We start from the raw sequence: 15,024 nt of genomic DNA, 5'->3' as shown, positions 1-15,024 counted from the left end.
CAGGGATGGGGAATCCTTAGAGAAATAGGATGGGGCACTGGAATAACCAGAGCTTTTGGAGTTAGACAGACCCAGTTCTATCATTGACTGTGTGATTTTAGACATGTTTATCTCTCTAGGACTGTATCTGTAAAACAGATAACAACTACTTATAAGAATTCAGTGAAATGTAAAGTGTTTAGAGCAGTACCTAACATACAACAACTGTTTAATAAATTTGTTTTACCAAAGCTACCAATAAGTTAACTAGGTTTCTGAAGATAAAATTAAATAATTGCTTGCAGTTGGTATAGTGACTGCAGTTGGAGCACTGGGAGGTTGAATAGTGAGCCCCAGCTGAAAACTATTGCTGTAGGATTGTGGACCAAATTGTTACCATCAAACAAGAGTCTGGGGATAGAAGGCCACATGGTTGCCACACAGATTTTGCACTTAGGAACACGTCCAAATACTCTTGCTGTGGTTGCATTTACTCCTATATAAGTGGGCTGTCACTTTAAAGAAAAATTCAGTCTCCTTATAACTGAATCTGCCAGTCAGTAGAAAATCACTGGTCGCAAAGGGGACAAACAGCTCTTGCAACCTACTGTTCTACAATCTAATAGTGATGCTTAGAAATCATGTTCTCACGACTAAATATTTGGTAAGCTTCCTGGTGTTAGAGGCTGGAGAAGGAAGAAGGAAGGTTTAAGAAAGCCAAACTTAATACTGAGATTTCTCAGCATTCTGATGGAAAAAGGGTCACGTATCATGGCTTGGTCTATGGGACACTCGTTGAGTAGTAGTGCATTGTGAGAACTTTTTGAAATTTAGGAGAAAACACCCCACTTGATTCATAAAGTGAAGGGTTAGTTAGGCAGTTAAGGAATAGGACCTCAAAACTTGAGAACAGGAAAAGAATGTAGTCCTTAACAAAGAAAACAGTTAACCCCCTGAAGGGCTCATGCAGCTGCATCTATGACTGGGGGGAAAATTCTGTCTACTCTGAGGATATTTTTATTTTAAATGATTCCCACATCCAGGGTTTCTAGAAAAGGCCGGGATTCAGGAGAGGATAAAAAGGGGTCAAAGCATCTCAGGAAAGGGTCTTTCGGTGTGTATCTCAAGTAGAGGGAGGGTAAATTATGGTTCCTCTCAGAAACAAACAGGTTAAGAGCTACTTTTGGACTCTCTGGTCTACATCATCTGGTGTAAAGACTACTCTTAAGGATTTTGTCAGCTTTAGAGTCCACTCTTCTTGCTAAATGCATTATCTTGATTCCTATGCCTGATGATGCATCTCCAATTGGAGAAGCACATATATATACACATACACACATATCCATATATATAAATATATATGTCCCTGTTTGTTTAAGTTATCAACACCCACCAAACTATCCAATGATAAGAGGACTCTTTTTTGTGGGTCTTCAAAATGCTTTTTTTGTGGGACTTCCCTGGTGGCTCAGATGGTAAAGCGTCTGTCTACCATGCAGGAGACCCGGGTTTGAGCCCTGGGTTGGGAAGATCCCCTGGAGAAGGAAATGGCAATCCACTCCAGTACTATTGCCTGGAAAATCCCATGGACAGAGGAGCCTGGTAGGATACAGTTTATGGGGTCGCAGAGAGTCAGACATGACTGAGCGACTTCACTTTCAAAATGCTTGGGGAAAACTTTGATTCCCTTTAGTCTTGTTTCGTTTAGTCTTGTTTCAGATGAAACAAGGGACTAAATCTAGGCCAGTGTATATCTGTGTGAGGGCTCTTCTGTAGCCCTATGTAGCATTATGTCACATGGTCTTAAAGGATCTGCTTTAAATCTTTCTGGTATGTGACCTGGATTCCTGATTCTGCCCTTCAGAGCTGTAGCTTCTGTTTTCCTGATGTTATCCTAGGGCAAGCAAGATGCAAACTGTCCAACTAGACCACTACCTTGAGCACAAATGGTCCCGTGGACAAAGGGGAGGAGAGTTTGGAGGGTGGGAATGCTACCCTTGCTAAAATAAGACTGCTAGTCAGAAGAGGATTAGGAGATAAGCCTCAAGTGGAGGGCCAAAGGGAAAAGGCTGTAACTGGGAAGGAACTGAGGAAAGGAAAAGCTACACAGAATGGAAGCTGTCAGATCCGGGTATAGAGACTTGGGAAAGGGATCAACATTACCCTATAAGGCATGACAAGAACAGACTCTATGGGAAAGGAAATTCCTTTTCCTGGGGTGATGGAGGAGCTCTACAGGCCTGAAGCTTTGCTGAATCTCGGACGCTCTGTGGTGGTGGAAGAATGCACACTTGATTCTTGTCTACCCTGGGAGAAAACAGCTGTGCACTGTGTCAGGAAGAGAAGAGGAAGAGGTGCAGGAGTCTAGTCTCCAGAGAATGACACCTAGAACATGTTGAGGTTTGCAGACAAAGTAGAAGTAAGGAAATTTAGATCTGTTTTTTGATTATGTATTTTTGGGACTGGGAGTAACTAACACCTCGTATCACCGCTTAGAGGTAACTTAGAAAAAGGGAAGAAAGTGAGATCCTTGAGATCTCTGGTACAAAGAGCAAGAGCTCTGGCTGAAAGAAGTTTGCGGGTGGGGGTGAGGCAGGAAGCACTGTACCTCTCTCTCCACTTTCCCTTTCCGTTCAGTGCCTGAAGCATGAAAAGCAGGATCTAGAAACGGCCCCCTCTGGTCTTCTGTGGTCACTTCGGGATGCCAGGGGACCAAGTCTTTGCTCACTCAGGAGACCACCCAATGGGACAAACTAATTTTTTTTCTTAAAAACTCTGAACAGGAGAACATCTGTCTCCAATGCGTCAGCTGTAGCGTTTCATTCCATCCTGATGAAAAAGAAACCTTTATGATGACTTCAAGAGAAATGGCATACAATGTTGAGAAAACTGAAAAATTTTGGCAATTGATATGTCAGAGATTTTGTCTTAATCATAAAAGGATATTTGACAGAAATCAAAGGCTTCTACAATTGCTCTATTATTTTTGATAAATAACTTTGTCTTAAGTGTAAATGGAAATTTTTCTTTCAGTCCTGCACTCAAATGTACTTTTATTTACTTTGTGAATATCCAGGTCTTACCTAGCTTATGGATTTATCAGACTGGAAGACAGGTTAACAGATTAAGATTTTAACTTGTGTTTTAACACTAGTGGTTTAGCTTGGCATGACTATCATACTTTAATCACAAAATTAACAAAATCAGGTGTTTCAGATCATTGGAATGAAAGAAGTGAAGGGAGGGAAACTCGAAGGATTTTACTACTGCCACAATTTCAGAATAAGATTTTCTAGTTTAAGTGAGTAGAATTTTACAGGCTTAAAAATGGATGGTACCTATAAATAAACATGTAAACTTCTCCTAAATTTAACATTACTTTTGTTAAAATGCAAAACGTCTTTTCCTGTGCAGAGAAGGGCTCTTTGATTTCTACAAAGGATAAATTCTGAAACAAACAAACAAACAAAACAACAACCCTTGAAGGTTTTGTAAAATAAGTATTTAAACGATCGGTTAAAAGCACTGTTTCCACTTCTTGAAACATGTCACATTGTTTGCTGTTCAGGCTGGCTGCCTCAAGCTAATGTCCAAAAAAATTCACAGCAAATTTATATATTTCAGTTCCTATTCTCTCCAATCCTATAGTTAAAATTCTAAGGCTTAAGAACTGATAATGGAGAGAAATAATTCTTGATTTTTGCTTAGTTTTAAGGTCTTTGCCCCTCTGAAAAAATTCTAAGGAAATACTTTAATATAGTTAACTATTTTCAGTATTGAATGGGTGTAGGTTTATACTTAGTAGACATAAAACTCTTATTTCAAATTTCTACTAATTGAAAAGATGAGATAATATTAACCTTATATATCTGAAAGACATACCTAAAACCTTAATTAGTTGTGTTTAGGGGTTTCATATTTGTTAGTTTATTGTTAACTGCAGGTGTGCAATTTCAGTATTTGTTTTTACAGCAATTTCACAGTTATACCAGTGATGTAGGGAAAAGAAGCCTCAAACAAGGCCTTCTTTTGATACTTAATCTTGTTCTCCACTTTAAAACCACATATGTACTAAAAAGAAAATAGTAGAGCATGTCAATTTCAAACATATGATTGTTGAAAAGCAGTACCAAACAGAAGGTGGTTAATTTAATATGCAAATAAAATGATCATTTTAGTTATGCCATTTTGTTTGTGAAGAAAAATACCTGGTTAACTACAGAAATTTTGGAATTAAAATATAAAACATGGTTGTGTTCTCATAGCCAAAACCAGAGTGATGTGACTTCCACAAGATGGCTTCATTTTCCAGTAATGTTACTCATTTGACTGCCTTCAAGGAAATACTGAGTTGGCCAAAAAGTTCTTTTGGGGTTTTCCATATGATGTTACAAGAAACCAAAATGAAGTTTTTGGCCAACCCAATAGCTTGGCAATTATGATCGACAGTAGGAGATGTCTTTGCAGTGCCCAATGTCAATCAGTTTTTAAAAACTTTTTATTTTGTATTGGAGTAGAGCCAGATAATGATGCTGTGACAGTTTCAGGTGGACAGCAAAGGGCGCAGCCATACATATATGTGTATCTGTTCTCTTAACTCAACTGATTTACTATTTAAGTAGTTGTTACAGTAGTCAAGAATGCTAATTTTGGAAAGAGAAGCGTTCAGGCAGATTCCTGAATTAGACTTGTGGAATCCTGAGCCCTTTAAGACCATGCCTCCTTTTGTGGATGCCCCCCTGCCAGCCCTATACCAGCCCCAGCTCTAATGAGACACAACTGTTATGATCACTGTGTACATTTAAGGTGTATGTGTTGATTTGATACATGTATATATTGTGAAGTGATTACCACACTAGAGTTCATCACCACACATAGTTACCATTTTGGACAGAGTAAAAACATTCAAGACCTACTTTCTTAGCAACGTTCAAGTATATACCAAAATCTACTTCACTGTAATCACTATATATATTAGATATCCAGAACATATTCATCCTGTAGGTGGAAATTTGTACCCTTTGACCAAAATCGCCCTATTTGTGGCACCCCTCTGGCTACCACCATTCTACTTTCTGCAGCTCCAAGTTTGGCTTAAGATTTCACATATAAGTAAGATTGTACAGTATTTGTCTTTCTCTTTCTCAGATTTATTTCACTTAGCATGATATCCTCAAGGTCCAGCCGTGTTGTCACAAATGGTAGGATTCCCTTCTTTCCATTGACTACATGTGCCTTGTCTTCTTCATCCATTCATATGGATCCATTTCATGTTTCCATAGTACTAATTAGCATCCTTTCACATCAACAGGAAGAACTTTTCTCAGCATTTCTTGGAAGACAGGTCTAGTGGTGATGGACTCCCTCAGCTTTTGTTTTCCTGGAAAAGTACTCATCTGTCCATTTCTGAAGGACAAATTTGCTGGATGAAGTATCCTTGGTTGGCAGTTATTTTTTCCTTTCAGAACTTGAAAAATATCATCCTACCCTCTCCTAGCCTGTAAGGTTTCTGCTGATAGCATCCCACAGATCATATAGGCTTTCTTCACTCTTCATCCTTATCTTCTCCTCTGCCTCAATAATTTCAAAGCTCTAGTATTTTAATGCAGATTATTTCTTCTCCTTGATCCATTCTGTTTTTAATGCTCTCTATTTCAGTTTTAATTTCATTCATTGTATTCGTAAGTGCCAGAAAATGTTTGGTTCTTTTTATGAGATTTCCATCTCTGTTTAATTCCTCATTTTATCTGTGTATTATTTTCCTGATTTTACTAAATTTTCTGTTTTATTGTAGCTCATTGAGCTTCCTTAGAAAAGCTATTTTGAATTCTTTATTAGATAAATTGCAGCTCTCCATGTCTTTCTTACTATAAGATTATTATGATCCTTTGGAGGTGTCATATTTCCTTCATTTTTCATGTTCCTTGAAATTTTGCATTACTATCTTCACATTTTAAATGGCAGCCACCTTCAACCAATTTTACTGACTGAGGGTGAGAAATACTTTCCATCTGTCCTGCTAGGGATTCTGAGGCTTTCACAGACCTTCTATGGATACACCTGCTCTGCAATTCTGGCTCGCATATATGACAGAATTCATAACCACATATGTCTTTTCTCCATCATGTAACACACAAGGCCAGGTGCTAACAGTGTCTCATTTGATTTCCCAATGGTGGTGCTACTTGTGGTCTCTCCCAGGCCCACAAACTCTGGCTGGCTTTCTGCACAAGCTCACTAGCCCTCTGTGAGAGCTGACGCTCACTGCCTTCAGCAGCAAGCACATACATCCAGCTACAGGATGGAGGAGAGTGTGGTTGAGCACATGGAGCACAGGAGGTGCCTGTGGGCCAGTGGGGGATCCACAGGCTAAATATCTCTAGGGATCTGTTGGCAGGCTTTTTCATAGTCCATGATGTGGTTAGTAGGGTCTGTTTGCGTGTAATGCCCTCTAAGAATCCTATCTGCTGCTCCCTCAGCCTCTTCCTGCCTCCGTCATTCAGCTCACAACTCAGTACTCTGGATGGAGCAAGAGAGAAATGGGCCTCTTTGGGAGCATCCTGTGTGGCTGGGAAACACAGCACCCCTTCATATGCTCTCACTTTTCCGTGCATTAGAAATCAAGGGTGAGAAAGTCTCTCTTGGCACTGAGCTGTGCCACCTTGTGGAAAAGATGACATGAATAAATCAAACTATTCCTCTTACCCTCTTCAATGCATTCAAACTTGTATAATTTTTGCTCCAATAGCATGCTGGAACTTCTCCACTGGACTTCTGGACTTCCCCCAAGGCTTTCTTGTCTGTGGGTGATTATCTAAAGCAACTATTCTCCAGGGGATCCTAGACTGCAGCTGACAGGTGCTGGAACCAGCTCATAGGCCACTGCAAGGTCGACAGACGGAACACAGGTCTGTCTGCCCATTACCTGATACATGGGTGGGTAAAATTCCTCCCAGGTCCCTTAGTATGTGGGGCTGCATCCCACAGCTCCCACAAAGGCACTTCCTCCATGTATGGATGCCAAATTGTTCTTGAGATGGGTATACAAACAAACGACATATTATAGGGCCATCTAGCTGATATGTAAACTCCCATTTTTGTCTTTTTAGCATTTTAAAAAATATATTTCTTTCTTTCTTTGTCTGCACTGGGTCTTAGTTGTAGCAGGTGAGACCTTTAGTTGTGGCATGCAGGATCTGATTTCCTGACCAGGGACAGAACATGAGCCCTGCACTGGGAGTGCAGGGAAGTCCTCTCAACTCCCTTTTATTACCAAGATACAGTTATACTAAAATGGCTGTAGAGATATAATTCGTGGACAGTTGTTGGTAAAGTTGGGGCAGACAGGGGAAAATAAGTGATGTATGTTATCCAGAGCTTCCCATAAGCCCTGAGAAGAATTTAATCTGTGGCAGTTTTCCAGGGAGACAGTCTTGGAAATTGGGCATTAGGCCTGGCTCTGTACTATTTAACTTATTCTTGTACTCTTAATGAAAGCAGAAGGCAAATGAACAATCCAGTTTTCTTTTAGAACAACTTCTGTTCAACAGTGAGTGAGATGAAAGGTGAGCATATTTTCAGAGCTCAATCATATCCCATTCATAGCTGCAAGTTACAAAGATAAAACTCCTTGGCCTAACTGAAGTTCTCCCTGACTTGACGAACAGAAATACCTTACTTTTTTGATGAAGAAACTCTGCAACCAAAGCTGCTATGTGGACATAACACATTGCTGCCTGGAAAAGGAGACAAAGAAGGAACCGTGAGATTGTGCTCCAGGGGTTTGGGAAGGCTTGTGTTTAGGAAAAAGTCATAAGTAGTCACCTCTGAAAAATCTCCATTTTTTATATGAATCTTGGCCATGCTATCAAGCCAGGTTTTCCTGAGCTCTGGGGTACTTGTCTAGGACTTGGCTAAGCTATACTGGAGATGAATTAGCATTTCCGGGTCCTTCTCATGCTCCTTCATTTGAGCCATGGCCATAAGAACAGTACGGATTCCCTTGGTCAAGTCTTTGACTTCTGAGGGAAAAGCAGTTGCCTAATATCAAAACAAACAAAAAAGACATGTTTTTCAATGTTATCTGTGTGCTCTAAGCCTAAGTAGCCCATCCTGGGAATAACATAGAACTTTTACCCCTTGTCAGGAATCTTGGTATTAGGTTCTTGGTTCTTGGCATGTGGGCATGCCTAAAGAGTTTTAAATTAATTCTTTAAACAATATTCTACTATCTCAGGCTTCAAAAGCAATGAGTTTGATGGTAGTATATTCCTAACACATAAAAGTACAGACTCTGGAGCCAGACTATCTGGTTTTGAACCCCACCTCCTCTGCTGTCAATTCAATGTCAATTAAGGTAATCCATATTCACTTTTGCTGTGTAATTTTAGTTACAATAGTAACTAAAAATTGGTATCTTACTATGTACCAAGCAGAGGCCTGGGCACTTTACATGTTTAAACTTTATAACAACATTATGAATTAAGACTATCATAATTCATTTTACCAATGGGAAAACTGAGATACATAGCAGTTAAGTAGTCTGGCCAAAGTCGTGAAGTTGGTAAGTGGTAGAGACAGGACTGACATCCACACAGGTAGGCTACAGAGCTCATGACCTTAGTCACTCTTCCATCGACCCACTTCCATATGCATTAACATGAAAACCAATTTCCAATTATGGAAATAAGAGTTTATGAATCACAGAACACTCTGAAGAAGTTAAATACATCATTACTTTCTCTTAAAGGTTGCTTTTGTCTTCAAAAATAGGAAGTTAGAGGTTCCTATTCACCCCACTGGAGTAATCACAATTATATGTCGGGTTCTGAGAAGAGGAGTAGGGACAGGTACAGGCCTTAGGGAGCTTTTCTATGTGAATATCACCAAAGGTGGAGAAAATAATTTTCAAGAGAGTCTTCTTTAAAGATGACTTTTAAAAATTGTTATTGGTGTGTGTGTGTGTGTGTGTGTGTGTGTGTGTGTGTTTGTGTGTGTGTGTGTGTGTACAAAGTCTCTTCATATACATTAATAGAGGTTTCATTTACTGGGAGAAAGCTATACCTTTGTTGTAATAGAGTTTATTGGTAATGATTGCCCTAACAGAATAAAACTGTCATTTCACAAATGAGTCATGAAAAAGACTTCCTATCACCGAGGGCTAAAACAAACCCCATTTACTTTGAAAAGGCTGGCAGTCTAACTTTTATATAACATGGAATTAAGGATGGTAAAAAAATGGAAAATACTCTTAGGGTATGAGTAAAAGATGCTAAAGGACATAAGCTATTTCTGTGCTCATGGGATTAGTTGGAGCATATACTGATTTCCTAAAGAACCAGTAGAACTGGCTGAAAAGTTCTATTTTCCCAGCCTGAGACTGGCTGGCACTATTCAGTGTTTTTTTTTTTTTTTTTTTTCAGTCTAAGCAACATTCCTATGGGAATATGTTTTGGTACAAAGATTCGACATGTCCCCAACATCAAGTATGCTATGACTGCAAACTTGTTTTTTTCCAGATTTTACACAAATTGTCAAATTATGCTGGAAGATGACCTTTCCCAAGAACAGGGACAATTCCTCTGGGAGGAAACATTCTCTATTGGCAAAGGAGTCTTCTTCCCTTCTACATGTACATCACTGAAGAACAGAACCTACTCTCCATACAACAGAACAACAAATAAACTTTTACAACGTTTTAGGTTTTAAATATATAGGTAGGTCTGAGGAGTGGTGGTCAGGGTCATGGGTTTGACCTCAGCCAACGGCTACTTAAGAACGATAGCCTTGGACATGGGTTTGCCAATGAGTATCTCTGGCAAGCCCCAGTTAACAGATAATTCTTTAATCTCAGAATATCATGTAGTAATGAATCCCTTCTGTGCCATTTCTCATCTGCTGACAAAGGATTCAGCAGCTATCAGCAACTCTAGAAAGTGACGTTTTGTGAAATTTCCAACTCAGTGTTTAATTAACCTATCTTATAAATGGTAACAACGGTTGAAAAAAACCCATTTCTTTGTTGAGTGAGTTTAAAACTCAACCCCAGAAAAAGTTCAAATCCTATCATAATTAAGTATACACAGTATAGTCATTCATCCATCCATTCAACTAATACTGAATATTTACTGTGTACCTGGCAGTGTTCTAGGTGCTAGAGGTACAGGGATGGACTAGACAAAGCCCTGAGCTCTGAAGCTCACATTCTGTACACTTGATACTACATAAAAGTTGTGAATCCAATGCACAGTTTACCTTGAGAAGTGAAACTCCCCTGAGAGTGAACATGGTTCTAATTTTTCACTTACAGTGAGAACATACCTTCATAGGTCTGTCACTGTTTGCAAAGTTATTGATAATGAATAAAGACTCCTGAAATCTCGATCCTCCACTTAGTGCTACATCTGCTATCAGCTGGCTTACAGCAATTATTATCTGTGGAAAGAAGAAAACACCATCTTTCAAATGTCTTTTGAACACATGTTGCTTGTTTTCTTCAATGTACAAACCCATAGGCATTCATACAAAGTGCTTCTTTTAAAGATATTAGAGTTCCAAGAAAAGCTACTTTCTTCTTATATGAGGGGTTTAAATTCTTCTATTGAAACAGCAATGGTAGGGGCTTCAGAATCTGCCTGCCAATGCTGGAGACATGGGTTCGATTCCTGGTTCGGGAAGATCCACATGCCACAGAGCACTGCGCCACAACTAGTGCGTCTACACTCTGGAGCCCGTGAGCTATAACTACTGAGCCCACATGCCACGGCTACTGAAGCCTGCGTGTCCTAGAGTCCATGCTCTGCAACACGAGAAGCCACTGCAATGAGAAGCTGGCACACAGCAATGACGAGCAGCCCCTACTCATTGCAAATAGAGAAAAGGCTACACAGCAATGAAGAACCCAGCACAGGCAAAAATAAACAAAAAATTTTTTTTAAGCTAAAGACAAAGTCATATCATAAAAAAGAAATATCAAGTTCAGTAAAGCTACAAGATACAAACAAACTTAATACAGAGAAATCCCTTGCATTCCTGTACACCAACAATGAAAAATCAGAGAGAAATTAAGGAACAACTCCTTCACTACTTCAACAACAAGAGTAAAAACCTAGGAATAAACCTACCTAAAGGGACAAAAGACTCAAAGGCAGAAAACTATAAGTCACTGATGAAAGAAATCAAACACAACACAAATAGATGGAGAGATATGCCATGTTCATGGATTGGAAAAAAAATCAATATTGTGAAAATGACCATACCCATACTACCCAAAGCAATCTACAGATGGAATGCAATCCCTATCAAATTACCAATGGCATTTTTCACAGAACTAGAACAAAAAATTTTACAATATGTATGGAAACACAAAAGACCCCGAATAGCCAAAGCAACCTTGAGAAAGAAAAATGGAGCTAGAGGAATCAACCTTGCTTACTTCTGACTATACTACAAACCTACAGTAATCAAGACAGCATGGTATTGGCACAAAACCAGAATTATAGATCAAAGGAGGTTCCTAGTTTCAAATTTTCTTCAGAGTTCTCTTGGTTTGATGTGAAAAATCTTCCAACCTCATAGCACAGCTAGACCTAAAACCGTTTTCAAAATTAGTCAACTGATACAATGGTAGATACAGGTATCTACCTTCAGTATGTTTGCTAGTTAATAGTTTTGGCAAAGTTGGGAATAAATGACATTTCTTTGATGGTTTCTTATTTCTTTTCACTAGTCTATCTCAGTGTGCTGGACTTCCAACTCCAGTGCCTCAGCTCTCTCCTTTGTTTCTGACTAGGGCCTATCTAAATAGTTTATAGACAGTAGTACATGTTATAGCCTATACATTACATAATGATAACAGTATAATGCCATGTAATGGTGCTTCTAGGCCTCAATGATGGCTCAGCTGTAAAGAATCTGCCTGCAGTGCAGGAGATGTCAGTTTGATCCCAGGGTCAGGAAGATGCCCTGGAAGAAGGCATGGCAAGCCACTCCAGTATTTTTGGCTGGAGAATCCCATGAAGAGAGGAGCCTGGTGATCTATAGTCCATAGGGTCGCAAAGAGTCAGACACGACTGAAGCAACTGAACATGTATGCATGGTACTTTTAAATCTCTCAGGCTCCCTTTAATGAATGCTTATATGATTCATGCTAAGATGTTAGTGGCCAGAAGCTTTACCCCTGGCCCTGATAAGCAAGATACTGTAGGAGTTGGGTGTAGGCTCTTGAGTCCAACTGACCTAGATTCACACTTTGACTTTATCAATTACACACTGAATGCCTTTGAGAAAATGAATTAGCCCCCTGTGCCTCACTTTCCTTAAAGGCAATATAGGGATAATAACAATACCTACATTACAGAGCGTTGTGAGGATTTAAAAGATCATAATCATAATACTACAAGTTAATCAGTTTATTTAGCACATAGAACCAGAGTCTGCAATTTATTAATTCATTTCTATTTGAATATAGGACTTGAGACAAATTGATGTTTTAACACAGAAGAATGGACCCTAATAGGGAAATTCAAAAATATCAGCACACTATTTGCAGAAATGCTTTGGAAGAAGGTGGTATTCAAGTGACATCTCTATGAAAGCAAGTATTAGACACCCTAACATATAATGCTAGACCTAGTATCCAAAAATAACTAGATACAACATTTTACAGAAAGCATATACTTCTATCAGAGTTTCACATCTCTCATGACGTTTCTAAAAAGCTACTTATGTCCGTTTCTTTATTTATAACCCAGTCTCCAACAAACAAATGCAATGGGACTGACCGTGGCAGGAAAGATAGAAATATGACCAAGCATTTCCCATATTACAAAGAGGGCAACTGAGCCAAGAACTCCCAACTGTGTTTCAGTTCACACCTGTTTCATCACATAAGCAAAAATTATGGAGATGTTGAATAACAACTGCCATATACTAAGTATCTATTCTGAGCTAGGCATTTTGTGCCTGGCACTACGCACACTTTATTTTTAACCCTCATTATAAACCCCACAAGCTAAAACATACTTGGCCTCATTTTACAAATGAGGCAAATAGTTAAGACAAACTGAGTAACTTCCCTGCCACTGCTGCTGCTGCTAAGTCGCTTCAGTCGTGTCCAACTCTGTGCAACTCCATAGACGGCAGCCCACCAGGCTCCCCCGTCCCTGGGACTCTCCAGGCAAGAACACTAGAGTGGGCTGCCATTTTCTTCTGCAATGCATGAAAGTGAAAAGTGAAAGTAAAGTCGCTCAGTCATGTCTGACTCTTAGCAGCCCCATGGACTGCAGCCCACCAGGCTCCTCCATCCATGGGATTTTCCAGGCAAGAGTACTGGAGTGGGGTGCCATTGCCTTCTCCGGAGTAACTTCCTTAGAGTCACATATTAAGTAAGTAGCTAAGCTATGATTTAAGTCCAGGTAGGTATGTTTCCAAAGTCCATGTTTTTCACTAAACTTTGAGACTTCACTCATTTCTTAACTAACTGGGCATGCCGGAACATGATAAAACACAAGTAACTTCATTTGTTACTTAATCATCTCTTTAATACTCACCATAACCATATGAGGTAGGTATGGATATTTACCACTGTATTACTTATGAAGCATCTGAGGTACTGAGAGACTAAAGAAGTCCTTGCTAAGGTCACACAGCATGTGATACTTGTGGGATCTGAAAACTATGCTCTTAATATCTCTGTTCTCAAGCCGTGTTGTCCAGTAGAAATAGGATATGAGTCACATGTGTAATATTGAATTGTCTAGCAGCCACATTAAAAAGTAAAATGACACAAGGGAATTTTGATTCATTTTACTTAAACCAATATATCCAAAATATCATTTCAACATATAGTCAATATAAAGCAATTGAGCTATTTTACTTCTTTGCACTAAATGTTCAAAAGTCAATATGTCCTGAATTGAGACTAGCCACATTTCAAGTACTAGATGGCCCCCTGTGGCTAATAGCTTTGTATTAGACTGGGGAGTTCTAGATCTTACTGTAGAGAGGCTTAAGATTGAACAGAAGAAAGAGAAGCTTCGGTTTTCACTGACCTGCAGATGTGTCCTTAAAAAGGTTTTCCTTTTGGTGTATTCAAAGTTGTTTCTCATCAGAAGACACAAAAGCGCAGAGGCTTCATTCCTGGTTGAGCTAATCTTTGACGTGCAGCACTTTAAAACCTCGTAGCAAAACGCAGCACACATGTTTACCCTTCCTTTGAAAAAGGCTGAGGGAAACTAAACAATAGGAAAAACATAAAGAATTATCTGAAAAACCATGAAACAGAAATCAATCAACTATCAAGTGCCTACAGTATTCTCCCTAAAACTAAGCTGGGTGCATTGAGGATACACAATCAACATAAGATTAGGGCACCCCTCTGGAGAACCCAAGCTAGATAAAAACATAAAGACCAGCATGTATTAATGAAGGACTGAAATGATGACTCATTTCATGAGGATGGTCTCAATTTGGGCCATAAAAATGGGAAGGCCAATCTGCATTACTTACTCTTTTGCTTTATATTTAAACAGTTCCTTATATTATAAACTTCCAAATGCTGGGAAAATTATATCTATTCAGCAAATAAAGTTGATCTTTTAACAAAATGGAGTATAGATGAAGTGTAGACACACAAACATAAACACGTGCATCCTCTAGTCATAAACAGTGCTGAGTAAAATACAGGTTGGCATAGAAAAAGTACACAAGTGACTATCTAATCATCAAAACAGGCAAGGGACTGCTACTTTTGGAGTGTATTGAGTCTGCTTTATGGAATATAAGCTGTACATAGAACATAGGCTTATTGCAAACTTCCATGCTGACATGTCTCGGCAAGTGAGTACTTAGCTGCTCCAGGGTACACAGTGGATTTTTTTCAGGGAGTGTGAAGATAGATTATTTCAAAATCATTCTCAGGAATATTGGATTTAAACCCATATTATAGGAATCAACGTAAGGCTAGGGCCTAATTTCAATATTATTTCTCAGAAATATTGAATTTAAGCCCATATTATAGGAATCTATCTTCTTTTTATCACCTTA

General features: G+C 39.1%; 1 protein-coding gene and 1 long non-coding RNA gene across 2 annotated transcripts in view; both read right to left on the bottom strand.

Annotated features, from left to right (window-relative positions):
- The window catches only part of LOC129640273 (dedicator of cytokinesis protein 11-like), a 198,933-nt gene that overhangs the window by 35,045 nt on the left and 148,864 nt on the right, over window positions 1-15,024 (bottom strand). The window lies entirely within an intron of this gene.
- The window catches only part of LOC129640278 (uncharacterized), a 49,731-nt gene continuing 47,733 nt past the window's right edge, over window positions 13,027-15,024 (bottom strand). Inside the window, exons 3-4 of the long non-coding RNA XR_008708719.1 lie at window positions 14,031-14,213; window positions 13,027-13,188 (exon numbers count right to left, since the gene is read on the bottom strand). This is a non-coding gene — a long non-coding RNA (uncharacterized LOC129640278). The remainder of the gene's footprint in view (window positions 13,189-14,030; window positions 14,214-15,024) is intronic.

Source organism: Bubalus kerabau, chromosome X (genome assembly GCF_029407905.1).
Source record: "Bubalus kerabau isolate K-KA32 ecotype Philippines breed swamp buffalo chromosome X, PCC_UOA_SB_1v2, whole genome shotgun sequence".
NCBI lineage: Eukaryota > Metazoa > Chordata > Mammalia > Artiodactyla > Bovidae > Bubalus > Bubalus kerabau.
This window is presented reverse-complemented; position numbering and strand designations above follow the sequence as displayed.